We start from the raw sequence: 22382 nt of genomic DNA, 5'->3' as shown, positions 1-22382 counted from the left end.
TCAGCTGCCCTCATTAATAAAAGAAACTGAGTGAATGGGTCGACAATGAATTTGAACGGGTGTCATGTGACGTCCGCAACGACCAAACGCAATGATCAACAACAAACAAATTGGGGAAAAAAAGTGGTCAGCGCGGCAGTCTGTCACGCCAAGGGGCCCAGGTTCGATTCCTGGCTGGGTCGGAGATTTTCTCCGCTCAGGGACTGGGTGTTTTGTTGTCCTCATTATCATTTCATCGTCATCAGTGGAAGGCAACGGGAAACCACCGCTGGAATCACTTCTCTAGACGCTCATGCGGTGGGCCTCTCTGACGAGGCTTCCTCCATGGCAAGACCTGCCGTTAGGCAGAACACAAAGTCAAAGTTATTCTTATGATCAACAGAGTATAGTTCTCATTAAAATTGCATATTTTAAACAAATTTTCTTTATAAGTAACAGAAAAAATCTGCAATTTTTCCATTATTATACTAATCATCCAAAAATGGAAAACACCTTGCCTTTGTGTAATTCAGATCCTTAAGACCCGTATTTTTGTCTGATTTCCTCCTCATTAGAGAGTGAAAGGGGGTTAAAATGTTGCGTTACTTCCTATCCACTTTAGTTTTGACATTTCAAAAAGAAAAAATTGAAAACATCATAACTAAATACTAAAAATAAATTGTCATTTTTCTTTGAAAAGGTATTAAGTCCACGAAAGATGGAGTTCCCTTATAAATTTGACGCAGCAAGGAATGGGCGGAAGTATTATCTGGGAATAGCGGCGCGACAAAACTGCATTCCCAACGTACCTTCTTAATTTTCTTCAGCTTTTCTCCTTCGTGTGCCAAATTCCGATAGTGTGACATATGCTACCAGTTGCTGATGTCTATACTTCAGATAATCCTCTTTGAGATAGTGATATAGTGGTTGTAAAGGCCGAAGATTCGATGCAGTTCTCTGCCCCTACAGTTTTTGCTCCCCCCCCCCCCCCACCCCCTACTACTCCCTCATATCTACAATCCGTTCATCACAAGAATAAACCTGATGTAAACATTGCACTATGTTTTCTTCCGCGTTTGCTGGAACCTCATTGGATTTCCGTTTTACGTGGGAGTGCAGCAAATCAATCTCGAGTACCGTCCAGTACGATAATAAGGGAACGTTTTGCGCAGTGCGTTACGCGCACATGGACTTAGCGATAATACGAGACAACGGCTTTACCTACGCATTTTACTTGGAGAGCACTGGCCGGTCAGCTGGCACAGGTAGCCTGCAGTGCCGTGGCCAGCTGCAGTTCACACGCAAAAAGAGACGAGCGGAGGAGCAATACTGCTTCGAATGTCATTTAAATTTTAAGCGGAATGAAATAATACACTGCAAATCTCCCACAATACGCTCCTTAGACGAGCGGACGAAAACCGCAACACGTTATCATTTTCAGCTAACGTACTATTGTAATTAAAAACAAGAATGATGAAAATCCCTGACTTAACCGCATGATAATTTCTCTGCATGAGCTGTGTGTAGCGTAAGAGAGTATTGAAGGATATCACCGTATAATTAAATATTGAAGCCACTGAAGGTAGCGACTGCTACGGTCGCAGGTTCGAATCCTGCCTCGGGCATGGATGTGTGTGATGTCCTTAGGTTAGTTAGGTTTAAGTAGTTCTAAGTTCAGGGGACTAATGACCACAGCAGTTGAGTCCCATAGTGCTCAGAGCCATTTGAACCACTGAAGGTATTACAGTCAGTCGTCTGGTAATCTCGTAGCTCCTTCCTTATCGGAATCCGAGAAATAGATTTCAGTTCTGGAAGTGTCACCTGCTACGTTGATAACAAGGCTATCAACAACAGAATCCACGAAGCCAACCAGGCGCAGCATTTTTTCTTCTTCTTTTTATGACGAGTCCTTCTATATCCAGGCAGCGTTCGGCAGTGACGCGTGAAAAAGCTGCGTGCTTTAGTTCTAGTACGTCTGGTAGCTTAACAGTCTTGTTACGTCTCAGGCCAAATCCCACAGCTTGGCTCCAGATCAGTTCTGTTGGGTTCATATCGTAATGGTATAGTGGCAAATGTAAAAATGCAGCATTTGTATGATGTGCTCGATGCTGTGAAAATTATTGTCTTTCATGTTTCTACGATACTTATCTATCTCTGTGGTATAAAACGGTGGACATAGTCCAAATAAAGAGGATTTGGTTTTCATTTTTCTTTAAAAAATTAAATTGTTATGTGTTCTTAATTTAAATAATGTTTATGAACAGTCGTTCATGAAACATCGATAATTAAGAATTTGTATGTCAAATGGAAACAGGAATTTTGCGGCTGATATGTAATTAGAAACAAGAAGACGTGTATGGTTTATAAAAAATGATGATGAGCGACATGTAGGCATTTGAAATTGAATGAGAAAAAAAATGATTCTGGGGAAATTTGAACCAATGCACGAAGAGCCGCATTTGGTTTACATTCTATTGTGGTATCTACTGCGCTACACTTTTTATTTTTTTAGTTCTTTTTGATTTTTTAAATATTAAACGCTTCACGATTTTGCGTGTCATCCTTGCGCAGGGGCCATGCTAATCTTCTCTGTATCGTTACAAATGTAGTACATATATGTACCGCCGAAGCGAGTACGTCCAGTGTGGGTTTTTTTATCAACTGCATTATATACAACGCTGGGAAAACTTAAAAGCAAATTATCTCCATAAATTTGAGAAAATCATTAAGAACAGCCCATTTCTCGGCACTTTTTAACCGTGTTTCACACGCAACAGAAAGCAGCCTCAGCCATTTTCATACTGCGGATTAACAGCGCGACATCTGAGCACAACACTGAAGACGCTGTGACTGTATACGATTTTTGAAATAAAAACTACGTAGTTAAAGCGTGAGTATGAAAAACTTTGATGGCTGCTAATACATTTGAATATCTTTCACATAACGTAACTTAGTAATAAGGTATGTAATACACAAGTAGGACCTACTTCCAAGAGCGTAACAACACCAGTGTAAGTGTGCTAGGGCTTCTGACCAACCATCGCGTTTGTGTTTGTTTACGTCAGGTTAATTCTTATGATGAAAGTTTTATACAGACCCATTCTTTTTCCAACTGTACGATTCTTTGTTGTCTCAGAATGTCTCCCATAGGCCTATCCCTTCTTTTAGTCCATTTGTGTCACATTTTGATGGCAGAGGAGCAGGGGAGGGGGGAGGGGGGGGGGGGGGGGGGAGCGTGAAGTTTCTTTGCGCCAATGTCCTGGATTCAGTTCCGAATCTCTCGGCAGTGTCTCATGGAGTGAGGTCATGCGACTCTGTTGATGGTGATCCGTTGGTCTGGTGGGGACGTTAACCCTGCGTTGCTACTGTGTTCGTTTGTACCACCGTTGCTACGGCGCCCCCCCCCCCCCCCCCCCCCGCCAGTCTGTTGACAGATCTTTTGAGAGGTCGGTTGATATGCTTACAGCCAACCGTGTGTAGTAATTGGCCTCTGACAAGAGCCTTCCCAAGCGATATCAGAAAGTCTCTCCTCGTGGCCTCCCCCTGGTTGTTAACTCCGAGCCGGCCGGTGTGATCGAGCTGTTCTAGGCGCTACAGTCTGGAGGCGCGACAGCTACGGTCGCAGGTCCAAATCCAGCCTCGGGCATGGATGTGTGTGATGTCCTTAGGTTAGTGGGGTTTAAGTAGTTCTAATTTCTAGGAGACTGATGACCTCAGAAGTTAAGTCCCATAGTGCTCAGAGCCATTTGAACCATTTTTGTTAACTCCATTCAGTAAGCAAAAGAATAACGCCAACGGCCACCTTCTAGCTGTTCTTGCTACGTCATAGTTGGCACACATCTGATCTACTAATTCTACCCCACCCTTAGTAGCATTATGTAAAGTTATCATCTCCGGCTTCATTTCTTCCCCAGTTCTCGCATCAATTCTGTTGTCAAGGTGCAATGTACTCATTAGAACTAGGCACCTGCTTTTCTTTGATGCATAATTCACTAATGTGCATGTCTTCTGAAAGCCAAAGATACTTGTAAAAGCATTTCTACCTCTTGTGTTCACGAATTCTGAGGGAATTTCTATCCTGTTCTTCCTTACTGTTCCCGAAAGTGTTAATTTATGGTCTTTCAGAAGTGACAGGGCCAGATCAGTAAACCAGTTATCCATCGTTATGTTCCTTGAGGTTTTGGAAATATGATTACACAACCTTTTGATGGAATCAGCTGCACGATTACTCAACTTACTCGGACCATCTGGCTGCTCACCTAAATAAACTTCCAAATTTGACGTGTACGCCGCTCTTGTATCGGATAGAGTGAACACCTTTATTCCACATTTGCCAGGCTTGGAAGGAATGTACATTCGAAAACTACATCGTCCTCGAAATTTAACAAGCATTTCATCTACAGTGACATATTCTCCAAGAGAATAGGGTGGAATGCACATTTTGGTGAACAAATCAAATATATTTCGTATAGGAGCCAATTTATCCTCTTTTCGGCTGTCGGACCTCGTTGACTTATCGTCAAATCTCAGACACAGTGCCAGAAACCTGAATCTCTGCAGGGTCATTGTAGAGTACAATAATTCCAATCCTATTCCACCTGTGTCCCAGAGTTCTTCTAAATTAAACCTACCAACCTTGTAGATTCCACCCAAATACAACAGACCAAGAAATGCTTCATTTTACCTCTATCTGTCTCTTGAATAAAGGTCTGAGACGAAGAGTATCTCGACTTAGCGGATGCGATACATTGGTTAGTATGTATCACTACTTAATCCACTATTTCATCCGTGAAAAACAGCCGCCATATATCTACGTCTGTCCTTTTATTGTTTGCCATTCCCTTAACACCAGCAATATGTGACACAATATTATGTGACCTCGTTCTGATACGAGGAGTAGCCATGTCTTTCATCCATTTAGTAGGCTTGTCCTTACCAACAAAATATTTCTTATTGTTCTGACATCTATCTCTGTCATCCCCACTTTCGTCGCTTTCCGTATCGTGTTCACTATACAGTTCGAAGTCTACGTCTTCACCTCCGCACCAGATTCGTCACTAACGATTTCATTTCGCAGTGCATCGTTACACAGAACTGCTGTTCCGTCCATTATAGCCCTCGTCTGAAATAAATAGGCTGATTCAGCAATGTGAATGTGTGTGCTACAACGTATTTGTGTTGGGACAAAAGATACCATCATTGCTACTCTGGGTCCTACAGCCCCAACAAGTACTCACCTACTTGCTATGGTCGGTCTGGCAGACAAAAACACGCTACAAGCACTCCTAGACAGTGGACTTCCACTGTCACTTGACGAGCAAATGGCACAGTTGTGTCAGGTAGAGAGTTACAAGGAACGCTGCTCGTGTGCAGCGTTGCGAACCTAACGAAAACGAATCACTCACACAAGTCAGAGTCCGCGAGACCCAGCTGTAGCAATGCAGGGCTAAGCTCGGCTGCCTCGTTGGTGGTCTTTGAGACAACTAGGGTGTGCGCCGGCACCAGGTGCCACCCTGTTGCGTGTTTCATCATCTCCAACGCGAACAGACACTACACTTCACAGGCACAATTACGGTCATCTACACTTAACTCATAAACTTAGCTCGCACTTCGCGAAGGGTGGGTGCCTGCGGGAGCTGAGGATGCGAAAAGCTTTTCCAATTAGCTAACTGAACCTGCCCGTCGGGATCCCCTCATCTCCCAGTACCCACTGCAACCTACACCCTTCTGAATCTGCGTAGTGTAGTCATCTCTTGGTCTCCCCCTACGATTTTTACCCTCCACGCTGCCCTCCAATACTAAATTAGTGATCCCTTGATGCCTCAAAACATGTCCTACCAACCGATCTCTTCTTCTGGTCAAATTGTGCCACAAACTTCTCTTCTCCCCATCCCTATTCAACACTTCCTCATTAGTTATGTGATCTACCTATCTGATCTTCAACATTCTTCTGTAGCACCACATTTCGAAAGCTTCTATTCTCTTCTTGTCCAAACTATTTATCGTCCATGTTTCACTTCCATACATGGCTACACTCCATACAAATACTTTCAGAAACGACTTCCTGACACTTAAATCTATACTCGATGTTAACAAATTTCTCTTCTTCAGAAACGCTTTTCTTGCCATTGTCAGTCTACATTTTATATCCTCTCTACTTCGACCATCATCAGTTATTTTGCTCCCCAAATAGCAAAACCCCTTTACTACTTTAAGTGCCTCATTTCCTAATCTAATACCCTCAACATCACCCGACTTAATTCGATTACATTCCATTATCCTCGTTTTGCTTTTGTTGATGTTCATCTTATATCCTCCTTTCAGGACACTATCCATTCCGTTCAACTGCTCTTCCAAGTCCTTTGCTGTCTCTGACAGAATTACAATGTCATCGGCTAACCACAAACTTTTTATTTCTTCTCCATGGATTTTAATACCTACTCCGAACTTTTCTTTTGTTTCCTGCACTGATTGCTCAATATACAGATTGAATAACCTCGGGGAGAGGCTACAACCCTGTCTCACTTCCTTCCCAACCACTGCTTCCCTTTCATGTCCCTCGACTCTTATAACTGCCATCTTGTTTCTGTACAAATTGTAAATAGCCTTACGCTCCCTGTATTTTACCCCTGCCACCTTCAGAATTTGAAATATATGTATAATATAAAGGATTGATGCATAAGTTGGTAGCGTTTTTCCTTGAATTTAATAAAAACGACAGAGACGTATTCTCCTTCAATATTTGCAACACTACCAATGCTGAGGCTACTTTTCGGTCTCACGACTGTAGACATCTTGTGGTTTTGAGGGTAAGAACTCACCGAGCCACATTCGGAACGCATTTTCATTGGGAAAGGAAGTTCCTTTGAGGGTTTTCAATAGAGAGCAAAACAGGTGAAAATCTGTGAACACACGATCAAGGGCATAAGGTAGTGTGTGCGGAATGACTTCCCAATGCAGCCCAATTCCGGCGAACGTTATCGGTATCGTGGAGTGGTATCACTTCGCGCTGTCCCCCTGGTCGTTTCTTGGATATCGTCTGCAAAAGTCTCAGTTGTTGACAATAAATGCCAGCAGTGATGTTTACATTCTGGGGAGCAGTTCGTAGTACACCACGCCGTCGCTGTTCCGCCACATGGATAACATTATCTTTTGTGGATGCGTGTAGTTCTTTGTACTGGGAGTTGCTGCTTTGTTTTAGCTCCTTTCTTTTCCTTATGTGAGCATAGAGACTTCATTTCTCCTCACCAGTAATAATGATACAGGACAGGAGTTCTCGGTGTTGTTCACGAGCCAAATGGTGACGAGCAAGCTGAGATGCACATACTGCCACCCGCAAATTTTTGTGATTTTTGGCTTAAAGCATGCGGTACCCATACCAATGATGGTGGAATGATCACGGTTCGTCATATTTGCCAGTTCTCAGTTAGAAAGACGTGGATCATTGTGGCTTAATGCGTTTAAACGATCTCCAGCAAACCCCGAAGGTCTTCCTGCAGATGGAGAATCACTAATGCCAAAACGATCCTTCTTGAAACGAGAAAAACATTCAAACGTCCCCTTTGGAAATTTATGATTTACTGTGCTGGTAAACTCCTACGTTACTTGATACAAAGACAGCTGAGTAAAACTGAACGTACTCAGACATTTCTCTCTCTACTTATTCTGATCATCACTAAACTGACACACACTATTTTTAGCGCAACGCAGTCTGACTTTCAATAATCCCTACAAAAGAATGGCCCTGGCTAACAATAACCTATACCTTTAATGAATCACTTACCTCACAAAAATCTTCGTTACTCAAACTACTGCAAACAGCGAGCACCACTACTGCCAGCTAAATAAAAGATTCTAGCTACTGAAGGCACTAACTACTGATAGGCATAGTTAGCAAACGAAAGATTTTGATAGAGAACAAACAATGTATTTACCTTAATAGCGTTCAAAAGTCATCATATATATATATAGATCTATCAGTTCATGAAATCCATCTTTACAAATTTCCTTTTTCTGGCGGAGACCTGTGCAGATCGTCCGCTTATAGCAACCTCTCAAAACTCTGGCATGTCTCTCTCCACAACCACCACTGCTGCCGGCTCACCTCCAACTGCCCAACGCTACCTGCTGTTCACATCCAACTGCCCAACACTACACAAGCTAATATTCCAACAATGATTCCAACCAGCCACAGACTGCACTCAGCACAGTCAGTGATTTTCATACAGAGCGCTACGTGGCGTTCCCAACATAAAAACATAAACATCCTACTTACACCATTTTCTTACTGTGCTCTGTACAGTGACATTATCAGCAAACACAGCGCAAATATTTCTGATTGCTTCCGCCGCTGTCCCCGTCTATTGAACTCAAATTGAAAAATCTATCGGAAATGTACAGATTTCTCACTTTACATTCCATTTCCTAGCGTCCACAGCTTCATTCACTATCTCCAAATGATAAAATGACAATACGTAAACTCATAGATTACTTTTCGCTCCCTATATTGTATCCCTGATAGCTCTGTAATTTTAAAACGATAAGATCACTATAGTCTTATGTTTACCGTCAGTGAAATGTAGATTTATAACATCGACCAGCAACTTGTAATCGTTTGCTTTTTCTTTCCCTTAAGTTCATTCGTCCATTCAGTGTTGTGGTCGCCGTGCGGCTGCCTTTCTCCCTGTAGAAGCACGTGCCGAGCCCTGGCTCGCTGCCTGATTTCCTGAGAGAGCCCATTTCCTTACGAGGACTGCCCCAGTTGTCAAGTGTTGGCGGCGTGCCTGCAGGCGGACGTGCAGCAAGTGAAGATTACGGTGCTGGGGCTCGTCTTCTTGGACACAATAGTACGATTCAAGCAGATTGCAGTTGCCAAAGTAAACAATACTGGAATACTGGAAGAAACTTTTAAAAGGAAACGGAAAAAAAACTGGAAGCACCTTGGAAATCTGGAAATGGTTCGCTGCAGTATATGTTGCTTCAAGCTCTAGAGTTTCTTCGATCATCTAGATTTTCCACGAAAATCGGGTTCAGCTGTTAAAAGTGATGAATTGAATTGTGGAACTGATTTCTGAAAAATAAATTAATTACTTATAACAATTAACAAATTTATACCCTTCTTGAGCCGTAGGTAACGCCACACGACAATTTTTCATTCTATTTTGAGACTGTCTTGAAATTCTGGAATTAAAGATACTAATGATAGAGACACATATTAAGGTTCCTGCTTTTTCATTCACGGAGGGAGCCGAAAACAGTGATGGCGTGTACTTCTGAGCGCAATCTGTTATTTGAATAATCCTGTCTGTGCGATATGCACGTTTATATACGAGGGGGTACCCAAAAGAAACCGAACTTACTGTTTTTCAGCATAAACCTTCAATCCCGTGCAAAGTGCTCTCTACTTGCACTAATACACTTGTGTAATATTTTATTGCGTTTTCAAAACAATGTTTACATTCATCTTTTGTGATGGGTGGCGGCAGGTCCGACGTTTTCTTCCTTCCCCTCAGTAACATCAGCAAAACGCTTTCCTTCCATGTCTTTTTTCCATTTTAGAAAACAAAAAAAAGGTTGCACAAGGCAAGATCGGGTCAGTATGGGGTGGTGTGGAGGTTTGTTCAAGGATTGTCGTAGAGACAGAACTGTTTCAGCTGGGGCATTGTCGTGATGGAAAAGCTGGTCACCCGACTGCCCCAAATCAGGCAACGTGCGCTGCACACTGCTACAATCTTCTCAAAACTTCTAAGTAGAAAGCCTGGCTAACCGTCTGAGCCTGCGAAACAAACTCTGAATGGATGACTCGTCTCACATCGAAGAAAGTCAGCATTTTCTCAATGTTTCATTTAACCCGACATGCTGTCTTCGGGTTTGGCGAACTGGAAGTCTTCCACTGACTTGATTGTTGTTTCGATTCACAATCATATGCATAGCACCACGTTTTCATCTGACCAGACCGCGGGTTTCCAGTTGTCTAGGGTACAACCGATATGGTCACGAGACCACGAGAGGCGCTGCAGGCGATGTTTTGCTGTTAGCAAAGGCGCTGTGGCGTCGGTCGTCTGCTGCCATAGCCCATTAACGAAAAATTTCGTCACACTGTCCTAACTTATACGTTCTTCTATACGTCCCATATCGATTTCGACAGGCATATGACGTAATGTTGCTTGTCTCTCAGCAATGACAACTCAGCGCAAATGCAACTGCTGTAGGTTGTTAAATGAAGGCAGTCGGCCACTGCGTTGTCCGTCCTCAGAGGTAATGTCTGGAATTCGGTATTCTCGGCAAACTCTTGACACTCTGGATCTCCGGAATATTGAATTCCCTAACGATTTCCGAAACGGAATGCCCCATCCGTCTATCTCCCACGACCATTCCTCGTTCAGTTGGTTAATTCCCGTCATGCGGCCACAACCTTTCTACATGAATCACCCGAGTACAAATGACAGCTCCGCCAAAATACTAGCCTTTTATACCTTGTGTACGCGACATTGCCTCCATCTGTATATGTGCGCTTTCGTGTCCCCTGACTTGCCACCTCAGTGTACTTTAATCGTAGATTTGGTAGCAGGGGCTTTCCAATTTTTCAGAACCTGATCGAAGCTACTAATTCTTCCACTTCTCGGCAAATGTTAGGTAACGTGCCTTACATTTACAAATAAAGTTTTCTTATGTTCCACTGCTGTAAGGATTCCATATGAGCCAAAAGGAACCTTCGAATACCGTTTTTGCGAAAACGGATCCCCAATAACCTAAATCCTTTCACAGGAATTACTCTCTGCTGTAGTCCGACTATTACGCCGTATTCATCGGAATCGGTTTGCAGGCGATTGCTGCGATACTACTGACCACAAATGTCGAGGGGCCTGTAAATTATCTCCTCTTTTTTCGGCCACGAGCGCTCTGCCGTCAACATCGCCCCTTAGCTATGAACACAGGATGGAGCCGCTATACGAGCAAGCGATGAATGTCTCGCTGGCCCCGATTACGTTCTTGGCGGCACACAATGCTACGAACCCGTTCTCCAGATGTGTAGAGGTAACCTTTCGGCCAGTTCCCACGCGGGCCAGCTCCCTAGAATGACCCCTCCCTCTCCCCATCCCTAGATCCAAGCACAACCCTTCAGTCATATTCAAATCCCGGCCTGCTTTCTCGGCCGAAGGAAGCTGTCTGGCGTGGCGACTACGCTTTCTTGGCAGCACATGAGGCAGCGCTGCTGTTCGAAGGCCACAGGACTCGCCAGCTGTGGTCATTGCCGGCCTCGGGGCCTTTCACGACAGCGGATAGCGTGGCACAATCAAGTACCCTCCATTTTCAAGCCGCGCCAATTGGGCAATATACGGTATTATAAGGTCGTCCAACCGTTTTATATGTAACAGCACATTCTGCAATATCAAACAGTGGCGGGTGCCATGTGCTTTTTGTTTCTTTAGATTAAATTTGTAGTGGAATATACTTAATAATACACACACCACATAAAACAAAAATGATTCCAAAACTATAAATTTAACACACAATAATTATTGTTTATAATCTTAACTAAAATAAGAAAATTGTAATTTACTAATTAAAGTTTGTGTCAGACTTGCAAATAACATTTTTATTAGTGACTAGTTTCGAATCTTCCGTTCATCCTCAAACCAAATTCCGTTACAATCTTTTAGGACTTATGGATGGGAATGAGAGTATAATATATTGAATAAGAACCCATATCCGTAAACGTACGGTTTCCGTGCTACAACCGTTTGAAAATATGTTTTATAACTAGATTTGTAATAGTGTAGTTATGGTTGGGGGGGGGGGGGCTTATGTCGGATTGGCTGATGTCATTTGATGTTTATCCCACATCTCTGACCTGGTTCGACCCTCATCCATGTGTCTGAGTGTTACAGCAACATGGTTGAGTACTTGTTTGCAGAATACTGTTGACATGATAGTTCTATACCCTCTATCAACATGGTTATGCACAGCGTCCGACTCCATCGCATACTCTTTTTCGGCACAATTACGCAGCGACTTCGAGAAAGTGTACCTTCACTGTCAGCAGGCGTGACTCTGGTACGCCAGGGAGACGCCGCACATCCAAACTGGAACTCATCATGTTGAAGAGAACCCTTTAGTGAGAACATGAGTAACGGATGTTGGTCCTTGCACCATCTGGCATGTTATAGATGACCAACTACTACATTATACCACCTTCGACACTCCATACCAACTCTTAACGCTCACAAACATGTGAATGAGACTCGAACCAGGTGAGAGAGATAGGATAGACGTCAAACAATCCGACGTAAACACTCCCCCCTCCCCCCTCCCCCAAGACTACCCTGTTGCAAACATACCTAGCAAACATGTTTTCAAACAGTTGTAGCATGAAAACAATACGTTTCCGGACACGGTTTTCCGTTTAAAATATTGAAACGTCCCCTTTGGAAAATTATAAATGACTGCTGGTAAACCTCTACGTTATTTGATTTTCAAACAGCTGAGCAAAACTCAACGTACTCAGTTTTCTCTTTACTTATTCTGATCATCACTAAATTGACAGACAATATTTTTAGCGCAACACAATCCGACTTTCAATAATCCCTACAAAATAATGGCCCTGACTAACAATAACCTATACCTTTCATGAATCACTTACCTCACAAAAGTCTTCGTTACTCGAACTACTGCAATACAGGTGCGCCAATACTGCCAGCTAAATAAAAGATTCAAACTACTGAAGTCACTAACTACTGATAGGCATAGTTAGCAAATGAAAGAGTTTGATGGAGAACAAACAATGTATTTACCTTAATAGTGTTCAAAAGTCATAATATATATCAGTTCATGACATCCAGTCTTACAAATTTACTGTCTCTGATGGACACACGTCCAGATCATCCGCTCTCAAAATTCCGCCATCTCTCTCCCCACATCCACCACTGCTGGCGGCTCACCTCCAACTGCGCAACGCTATGCGCTGTTCACATCCAACTGCCCAACACTACAATAGCTAATGCTCCAACAATGCCAACCAGCCACAGACTGCACACAGCACAGTCAGTGATTTTCATACAGACTGCTACGTGGCGTTACCAACATAAAAACCTACACAGCCTACTTACAATATTATATACTCACTCCCCTCTACATGTCCAAGAAGTTTGTAACGGGAATTTCCGTACACCCTGTATTAGAAGGCATGAACATGAAATACTAAATTTTCAAATATTTTGTGTGCACTGGTTACAGCCGTGCAATATATCTTTTGTGACGCACCTGGATTTGTAATATTTCATTTTTACATCGGATCAGTATAAAAAATGTTACTTGACTGTATTACGGTTGTCTTGATACATTCGAAATACGAGAGGCGTCTTTAGTTGTTTAGACATAAAAATTTGACAGGCGTCTTCAGTTGTTTATTTTGTGTCCATATGCACACAAAATGTTTATTTGCGGTATGGTGATAATTTTGTATTTCTTCAGTCAGAATTACAAGGCGTGCAAGGACTTTGCCTTTAAGGAGCCAACGAACTTCAGTATGAAGGATGACTTTAAAATCCACAGGATCAACTGATATGGCTGTGAAAAGACGGTGTTACAAGGGGCTGCTCGAATGAAGCGTTACTAATTTCGGAACAATTTTCATGATTTGCTTGAAGGGGTGGAAGGAAGGAAGGAAGGAAGGAAGCGATATGACATAAAGCTTAGAAATGATTTGTATTTTTTCCATTGATATTACCTACCATTTTTAGTGCTCCATCAGAAGTAAATTAACATTTTGTTCAATACCTACCTTTTTATCGTGGTGTAGAGTGGCACATGTAAATCGTTCCGCAGGCGCCATGGTGACCGCGAGAGTGTTGTTGGGGACCCGATTGTTACACCAAATCCTCGCCTAATAAACAGGATAGGGTCTTTTAGGGTAGCGACACAGGCATGTGACAGCTGTGAAGAAATCTTGGCCGATAGAACCCTGTACGTTATGCCGCACGTTGACTGGCGAACACAAACAGAAGCAAGACTGGCCGTGCGCATGGAATTACAATACGACCACTGACTTACCACTGCACATAAGCAAGTCGCCTCAGTAACCGTGCGGTGGCACTCGACTCGGAGGTAGCTGGTAGTGGAAGAAAATCTCACCAACAGCATTTGGCGGCAAGCGGAGGAGATGTGAAGTTTCTTATTACCAAACTTTACAATATACACGAACGTCCTGCATTAAATTCGAAACCTCTCAACAGAATCTCAAGAAGCGAGGACATGTGACACTGTTGATGGCGACCCGACCGTCGTATAGGGACGGATGTTTAAGCCGGCGCTGATCAAGAGGAGTAAGGTTTCGACCCTCCTCCTTCTCTCATACTAGCACTCGTCATATGTACTTAAAAGACGCAACTCCTACGCACCGGCGTATTGTGTCGACCGAGGTAATTGTGGGCGGAGGTAGGAAACGTTTTCCGCTTAGCCGGCTGAACAAACCCTCGGGGTTTCCCAGTCAACAATGACATGAGATCTTTTCTTACACGTAGACGGTGTGCAAAATAGGGCAGTGAACCCTACTACAGTGTACGCTGACGATGCTTATGCCTACAAGAATTCTTCGTCGTTCGATTATCGTGAAGTAGCGCAATACGACTTGGGAAAATTTCCAGGCGGTGTAATGAATTGCAGCTCTTGCTTCAAGTAAACAGAACATCAGTTTGTACTCGTCGTTTCTCCCATTTTGTGTCACCCGCCTCTGGCCCGTATTATAAGGGCGCGTACAGATTATGCAGCCCTTGCGAATGACGTACACTCACGTCAACCAGTGTCACCGACTCGCGAAGATCCTGTGTTCCTCAGTGAAATGTTCAGTTTACTTCGACAACAGCCTTGCGAACTACGACGCGTCTGATGGAGCGGCGGCAAAGTGAACACACACCCTTCGCTGCGTGATTGTGAACGTCAGAGAGCTCTGGAATGAGGAACAGCTGCACTCGCAGCTGCGCTTAACGAACCAAGTCTGAAGTCAACATCGCGTCTCAGAGTTACTGTACGTCACCTAAATGAGCAATCATGGGACATGAAGTCAACTTTATAAAGCAGATACAAGGAAATAGTGTAATGAATCGTTTGCCATCACTAGAGATATAGACGGTGTATCTCCTAAGAGACACCAGGCGCATTTTCTCTGGTGTTTGTGCAGATATTCGTAATCTATTTTTTGCAATGTGAAGCTACAGTCTGTGGAGACAAATACTGCTCAGCAAGTCTTTCATGCGGCGTATTGTGTCGACCGAATGCATCGGGTTGTTTCCCTTTACAAACGAAATGATTCTTAAAACGTTGTTTTGCCTGGCCCTTCAATAGGGCAGTCCCAAATTAGTCTAGTGCTATATTTGTTTTATCCATAGGTATTAACAGGGGCAATAATACACGAAGAATAACGAGTACCCCAGCAGCGAATGAGCAGTGCCGCTGTTTGGAGGTAGCAGTCAGCACGGGCCAACAGCTCTATCGCTGCTTCGTCTTTTACTGCCCTCTTAATACATATCCATAAAACAAATATAACAGTAGACTAATTTGGGACTGCTCTATCGAATGGTAACGTAAAATAACGTTTTAAGAATAATTTTGTCTGTAAAGGGAAACAAGCTGACGCTTTCCGTCGACAGCGGGTAAATCAAATGGTTCAAATGGCTCTAAGCACTACGGGACGTAACATGTCAGGGACTACCCAACTAAGCTAACGACATCACACACATTAACGCCCGAGGCAGGACTCGAACCTGCGACCGCAGCGGCAGCGCGGCTCCGGACTGAAGCGCCTAGAACCGCTCGGCCACGGCGGCCGGCTTTTAAGAAGAAGTGCTAATAGCATTTTAGAACCAACATTTAGTGAACTTTCTGTCCGCACCCGGTAGCTGAATGGTCAGCGTGACGGATTGTCAATCCTCTGCGCCCGGGTTCGCTTCCCGGCTGGGTCGCGGAAATTTCTCCGCCCAGGGCCTGGGTGTTGTGCTGTCCTCATCATCATCATCATCCTATCACCCTCATCGACTGCAGGTCGCCGAAGTGGCGTCAAATTGAAAGACCGGCACCCGGCGAACGGCCTGCCCGACGGGGAGGCCCAGACATATGATTAAATAAAAAAGTTAACTGTTTTTGTGTTGAACGATCGTTCCTGTTATATCCCTGGATATTGGCCATTTCTCGTGGAACACCCTTTATATATAAGCGGCAGTCAAACGAAAACGAGACAGATACGAAAAGAATAATACATTTGTCCCGCTGTGAGACAAGACGGTCAGTGCCTTCGTGGAAAAATGTTTGCTGTTGCTTACAGAATCATAATTGTTCTCGGATGTGTACATCTTCATCCCAAGCAAATCGACCGCCACGAATGTCTTTGTTCAGTGCTCCAAAATATGGAAATAGCCTGGGGAGAGATCGGACGGTACACGGCGCCAAAGTTGTTTCCACTGTGCTAAAGAAGTTTCGCTGGGAAGCCCTTACACATCGCTCCTACGGTTTTGATCTCTCCTAATACGATTTCCATATTTTTGGAGTCCTGAAGAAAGACGTTTGTAGCCGCCGATTTTCTTGGGACGAAGATCTACACGCCTGGTTACAATCATGGTTCCGTAGGCAATAGCAAACATTTAAACAATCTGAAATGTAAAAAAAAAAAAATGATTTTACGTTACACGTAAGATTACTAAAAGTAATATTCGGTTAAATATGATATTTCTTAAAACAATTTTTTAGTTTCCTGGAGGCTAACCTGCTCTTTTTTTTTTGAGCAACCAGTATTGGCTTGTACTAAACACATTAATATTTAAGGCTATTGGTGGAACTGCCTAAAGTGATTTTCTCTCCATTTTGCCCCCGGTTCTTCTTCGTCACTTTCTTGTTTTTTATACTCGCTTTTTTTTAATTTGCATTGCCGAAACACTAATAAAAAGGCTTATAATTGTTACCGACAAGTTGCAAGCGTAGGAAAGTATTCACTGGCCAAATAGAGAAATGATATGACATTTAATGAAGTATTCGTACGAGGAACAAATACGAATGGACAGGTTAAACTAATGAACGCTTGCTGCTCGTAGGTGTGTGATACCTAGTCGCAGAGAATGTAAAGAGGTGACGGGGTCGTTCTGCATAATGTGTGGAACGGGATACGGTTTGCGTCCATATAATATAGAGAGCACTTTTCCAAAAAGTAATACGAACGAATATATCACAAATATTACGAGAGGCTGCTAGAACTTAATTAAGATGGCAATACTCAGTGATGCAGCAGACAAATACGAACTGAAAAAGCGGTAGACAGAGTACGGGAAAGTAGAGGCAATTTACCACGACAGGTTAGTTCGTAGGAGAGGTAACTCTTCCAACAGTTATCAGATTGGCAGAAGGCCAGCAGTCGAGAGCACAGGGCAACAATTAAAGGCACTCAGGCAAAACTGAGGTACATTACTCACACTGATGAAACAGAAATGGAACAGGTTATCGAGGCAAGAAACTGATATCGACTTTCGTATCTTCAGCCATGATTTTGGGGTGGCCATCCCGGACTTTAGACCTGCATCTGTTGCATGGACAGCCACCACAAAGGCTGCGGGCTGTAGACACGCCAGCAGATAAGACAGTGCGGCCGACAACAGGTTACAATCGCTGAGGGCGGCCATGCGTTTATGATCTTACAGATTAGAGTATCTGCACTGATAAGCTTGCAACTGTACACAAGGACTTCTGCTCATTTATGTGGGGTACAGATATTAGCTTCCAGATACAGATGTGTGTAGTTGGTAGACCCGGAGGATTTTATGATGGGGAGGATCCTCAAAGAGTACCATATGGGGATAAATGTAGGAGAGACGAAGACATGAAAGTTTCATCAAAACAACATTAGAAAGAAAGACCTTGGAACCCGTATAATCCTTTGGGTAGTTCGAAAGTTTAGTGACACAAAATAAGAGCTGTGTGGAGAAAATAGGAGTTAGAAAATCGATGGTTAAAAGAGCTTCTGAAAACGGGGAAAAATTTGTTGACAGCAAGAAGAATTACCACAGAGCTGAGAAAGAGATTCGCAACTATTTTGTCTTGTGTGTAATATTATATGGCAACGAATAGTGCACAGTGAAAACGAAAGAGGAAAAATAATTGTATAGATGAGAATGAGCCAAACATCTTGGTCCGGACATATGGTGCAAAGAAATTGCATCCAACGAAGGGGCATCGAAGTAAAACTTGCAATGAAGAAATGTTGCACTTTCACTACTTCACTTTGGCTTCTTGTACATGTTTTAAATTATTTTTCTGTGTTCGGTCTATACCCGAGGTCTTAAAGCTAACCCTTATTTCATAAGGATTACAAACGTTTTATTCCATCGCACACTGTCTAACGTTTTCTGGTTTTTCATCAAACTGTATTCCGTTACCGTGCACAACGTGAGAACTGATTGCGTAGTACCTTTCCCTTACTTGAATCCAAACTGGTCGTCGTCAGTTAAGTCTTCAGTTTTTCTGGTATTTTCTTCTTGTATTATTGTGGTTAACAGTCCAAAAGCGAGACTTCTCGCATTAGCAGTACTTAGCCGTCTTTAAATCCAAACATTATTGCGTGTTCGCGAAATTTTTGATTTCACTAATCATTTCCGCTGTGGCTTTTCGAAAGATTTTATCACAAATTTTGCCCGCTGCATGTTCTAAGCCACGACGAAGGACGTGCCACATCGAAGGACGTCTGTTCTCTGATGATACAAAGTTAAGGCGGTTCCAAGTACAATATCTTAATTTTTAATGGAATGTCTTCTAAGCCTGACAACAGTAACGCTTCCACACCCTATTGTTTCCCACGTGTGGGTGTTTATCCACCCCCGATCTCGCTACAAGATGTGGCTCAAGTATTAGGCGTCCGTGCTTACACATGGAATATGGCATAAATACGCAATACACACCGCTGTTTCCAGAACAACCTACTACCCGAACAGAAAAATACTTAGGGGACAACAAAGAAAAAAAAATATTTTCAGACCACTCTGTAGTAATAGGCCCGAAATGGTTTCAATGTAGGCGTGAAATCCAGCTGTTGGGTTTTTTCCTGGTAGGTGGGAGTGATTCCTGACATTTTTCTTTTGTCGTTTCTCCTCGCTGCTTCATCTGAAAAATATGTGTACTTGATTTTTAGGACTGGTTAAGGCACTTGGCGTGTTTCGATTCTTTTACCGGTCGAGACACTGCACATATCTTATTTAACTATAATCTCCTGTGTCTTTTAAAATTTCAGATTCTCTGCGAGCTTAATTTCAGTCTCTGCCCATCTTCATTATGAGCTGAATTATACTTCTCTAAACGAAGCATGGTCAGATTGTCCGCTGATGAGACTCGTGTGTCCTGGACAGCACCGTAGTTGGACGATCGTAAAAAAATACAGAAAGACTCAGACGAAAATTTCCATTCGGTGTAATGGATGGCAGCTCTCTTTGAATGTAAAGAAAAGCAAGAAAGAGCCCGCAGCAATGGGGGAAAAAAGACGGTCGTATGTAATATTCGTAATCCACAAAACGGCGGTCAGGCAGATCTCCGAAACAAGTCCTCGAACTTCGTGTAAGGCCTCAGAATACTAACTACTATCCCTGAACGTATACTCCGCAAGGGATTTGTTTTAGACGGTGTGACTCATCGAGCGTCATCCCTGTTAATAATAGTTTAAACACAATTTAATCCACAAAGTTAGTGCTCAGGAACATCAGTTCACAAAGATAAGTGTATATAAAATTGTGTGCAATGACTGTCCTGATTATTGTACACGAAAGAAGGGAGATCTTTTAAAACAAGATATGCTACGTAAGGGAGATAGAAATCCGTCCATCTCAACTTTTGCCGAACACTTCCTTCTTCAACGCAAAAAGCAAGAGTCAAGAGCTCTTGCGTAAGGGAGTTAAAAGCTACATATTAAACTTGTTGGAAGAATTAGAAATTTATTAAGCATTTTACTGATAAAGATCGCTTAGTTTTAAAGGAAGAGGTGCTACTAAAACACAAAAATTTCCTAGATAGTTTTAGGTCCTTATTTTTGACAGCATAACAGGAGGGACTTCTGTGATTCTGGCGATAATGAAGATGTCATTTTCATCTTTACCCACTTTCCTTGCACTACCTTTAACTCCAATGCTACGTTGTCAATATCAATGGTGCAGTTTACTTATTCTTTCTGTGCATGTGACTACTTTTTGGTCTTTAGTATAGACCTCATGTTATGCACGTTCCTCCTACCTTTCTCTATTTGATTTCATTGCAATCGTGTGTACTCCATGTCTTGATACTGCGATATCAGGAGGTGTTACAAACGCCGGGGATGAGGATGGCTTTATCCACGAGTAAAATTATACTCTCATTATTTAACTGTTTTAGAAAAAAGAAGAAAAATCAATGGAACGCAAAAGAGAATACATTTCTGAAACTTCGAAAGCCAAAGAACAGTGCATGCAGTGGTCGTCGCCAGCGTGCGAAGGTTGACCTAGATGAAAAGTATCGATCCCTGTTGGGCGCCCGTTAGTGCTTGCCACCGCTTCCAGATGGCCCCACACACACATCATCGTACTCATCTAGCGCCGAGCGAGCAGGGTCATAGTTTTCATAGTAGTCTAACTCGCCAAAGCGAAATGAACATTTTTTGTGGAAATTTACATTAAAGAGTTTCCAAACAACCATCGTTATTTGGTTTATATGAGGCGTACCTGGTTTCGAGAATTCAGCTCTCTTCTACACATGTTACAAAGATCACTTATTGTGTGGCGACCACGGAAAAAAGGTTAAACGGCTTTCCCAAATAGAATCATAAAGAAGCGTGTGAGCCGTTTACCGGGCAAGCTTATGAACATCCGATTGCCTACTCATGGGCGAGGGATGTGAGTAGCCGGCTAGTTCGATGTTTTCTTTCTCTGCCAGGTCGACCTCCCAAATTTACTGCTATAGTTCTATTGGCGAAGGGGTATTTTTTTTTTTTTTAAATGGCCACACGTGACATTTGAAAATGAAAGATGAACTCTCGAAACTCTTTATGCCTTATTTACATTGTCTAACGGTGGTTGTTTGGAAACGTTTTATGTGAATTTCCAAATTAATCAGCCTCGTGACCCTACATAAAATTCAGCAAAAGAGTAATATCCAGTGGACGTTTTACATCTGACAAGCTGTATTTCCGAAGATCCGTTCTTCTTTCTCAGAACTAGAAAAAAAAACTTTACTTAGTGGCATTCGAAATCTTAATCACTAAAAGAGAGGAAATATTGCAAGAAGAATTTCAAAGAAGGAAGGAAGTTTGCGGTTCAAACTGCCATAATGAGATCCGTAGAGACAGTGAAAGGAAGGAAGGAAGCTTGTGGTTTAACCTGCCATGACGAGATCTGTACAGACAGTGATGAAGCTAAGGTTGGGGTACGGAAGGAGATGGCACATTTACCTAATTAAAATTCAGGGTGAGAGGATATGAATAGAAGATTCGATTATGACATTTCTGTTCTCAATGAAAGTGAAGAAGAACTACGGGACGTGTTGAATGAAATGAATAGTCTAATGAGTAAAAAATATAAAGTGAGAATATACCATAGAAAGCCAAAAGCAAAGAGTAGTAGAAGAAATTATATTAGCGACAAACTTAACATTAAAATAGATGAAGCGAAGGAACTGTCCTACTCTGGAAGCAAAATAACACACTTCGGACCGAGCAAGGAGAACATAAAAAGCAGATTAGAGCCGACAAATAGAGCTTTCCTGGCCCGGAGAAATTTGTGCACTGATACGCAGCTCTAGAACTAGTCTGTATTTACGTCTCGCTTGCAGTGCGTCTGAAGCTTGTCTAGTACCTGAAATTACTTTTCGTTTGTCAATGCGCTAAACTGTGTTCTTACTAGAAGTTTGGTGAAAAGCAATATGGATTCCGATAACACGGGTATTTTCCGTTATTTATTATTTTCATTCATATTATTTACTACTTTTTTTAGTAATCATTCTTTTTGTTATAGTTCAGGGTAGTTCCTTGCAATTCGTTAATACAGCGTGACAGAAAAATTATTTCCATACTGGAAATTAAAAAAAAAGTAGCCGCCGAATATTTGATTTTGTACGATTTTTTTTACATAAATGAGATGTTAGTTATAAAAAAAGTCGTCCCCGAAATGAATTATTCTGAAAGCGTTTTGTCTGTATCCTGGGTCCTTCGAAAATCAAAATTATGACAGGGAAAGGTCTCTGTGACCATATGAAGAGATGTTCCAAAGGTTTTAAACACAAACTGTCTCATGTAAGGCACAATTAAAAAAATAAACGATGGCTTTGTTACCACAATGTTGAAAGTACCTTCTTAAAAAAAGAAAAAAAACATAATTTCTGCAAAATACGATTAAAATTCCATGTTGCGAAAC

At 42.4% G+C, this 22382-nt stretch overlaps 1 protein-coding gene and 1 non-coding gene across 3 annotated transcripts in view; one reads left to right on the top strand and one right to left on the bottom strand.

The window, feature by feature from the left end:
- Nucleotides 1–22382, top strand: part of LOC126271976 (nascent polypeptide-associated complex subunit alpha, muscle-specific form-like) — a 339313-nt gene that overhangs the window by 16193 nt on the left and 300738 nt on the right. The gene's annotated exons all lie outside the window — the stretch shown is intronic.
- On the bottom strand, nt 2506–2616 carry LOC126274939 (U6 spliceosomal RNA). The gene has a single exon (XR_007550483.1). It is a non-coding gene; the product is annotated as a U6 spliceosomal RNA (small nuclear RNA).

The sequence above is a fragment of the Schistocerca gregaria genome, chromosome 5, assembly GCF_023897955.1.
Source record: "Schistocerca gregaria isolate iqSchGreg1 chromosome 5, iqSchGreg1.2, whole genome shotgun sequence".
Taxonomy (NCBI): Eukaryota; Metazoa; Arthropoda; class Insecta; order Orthoptera; family Acrididae; genus Schistocerca; species Schistocerca gregaria.
Note: the sequence above shows the minus strand (reverse complement) of the source record. Positions and strands in the feature narration are given on the sequence as shown.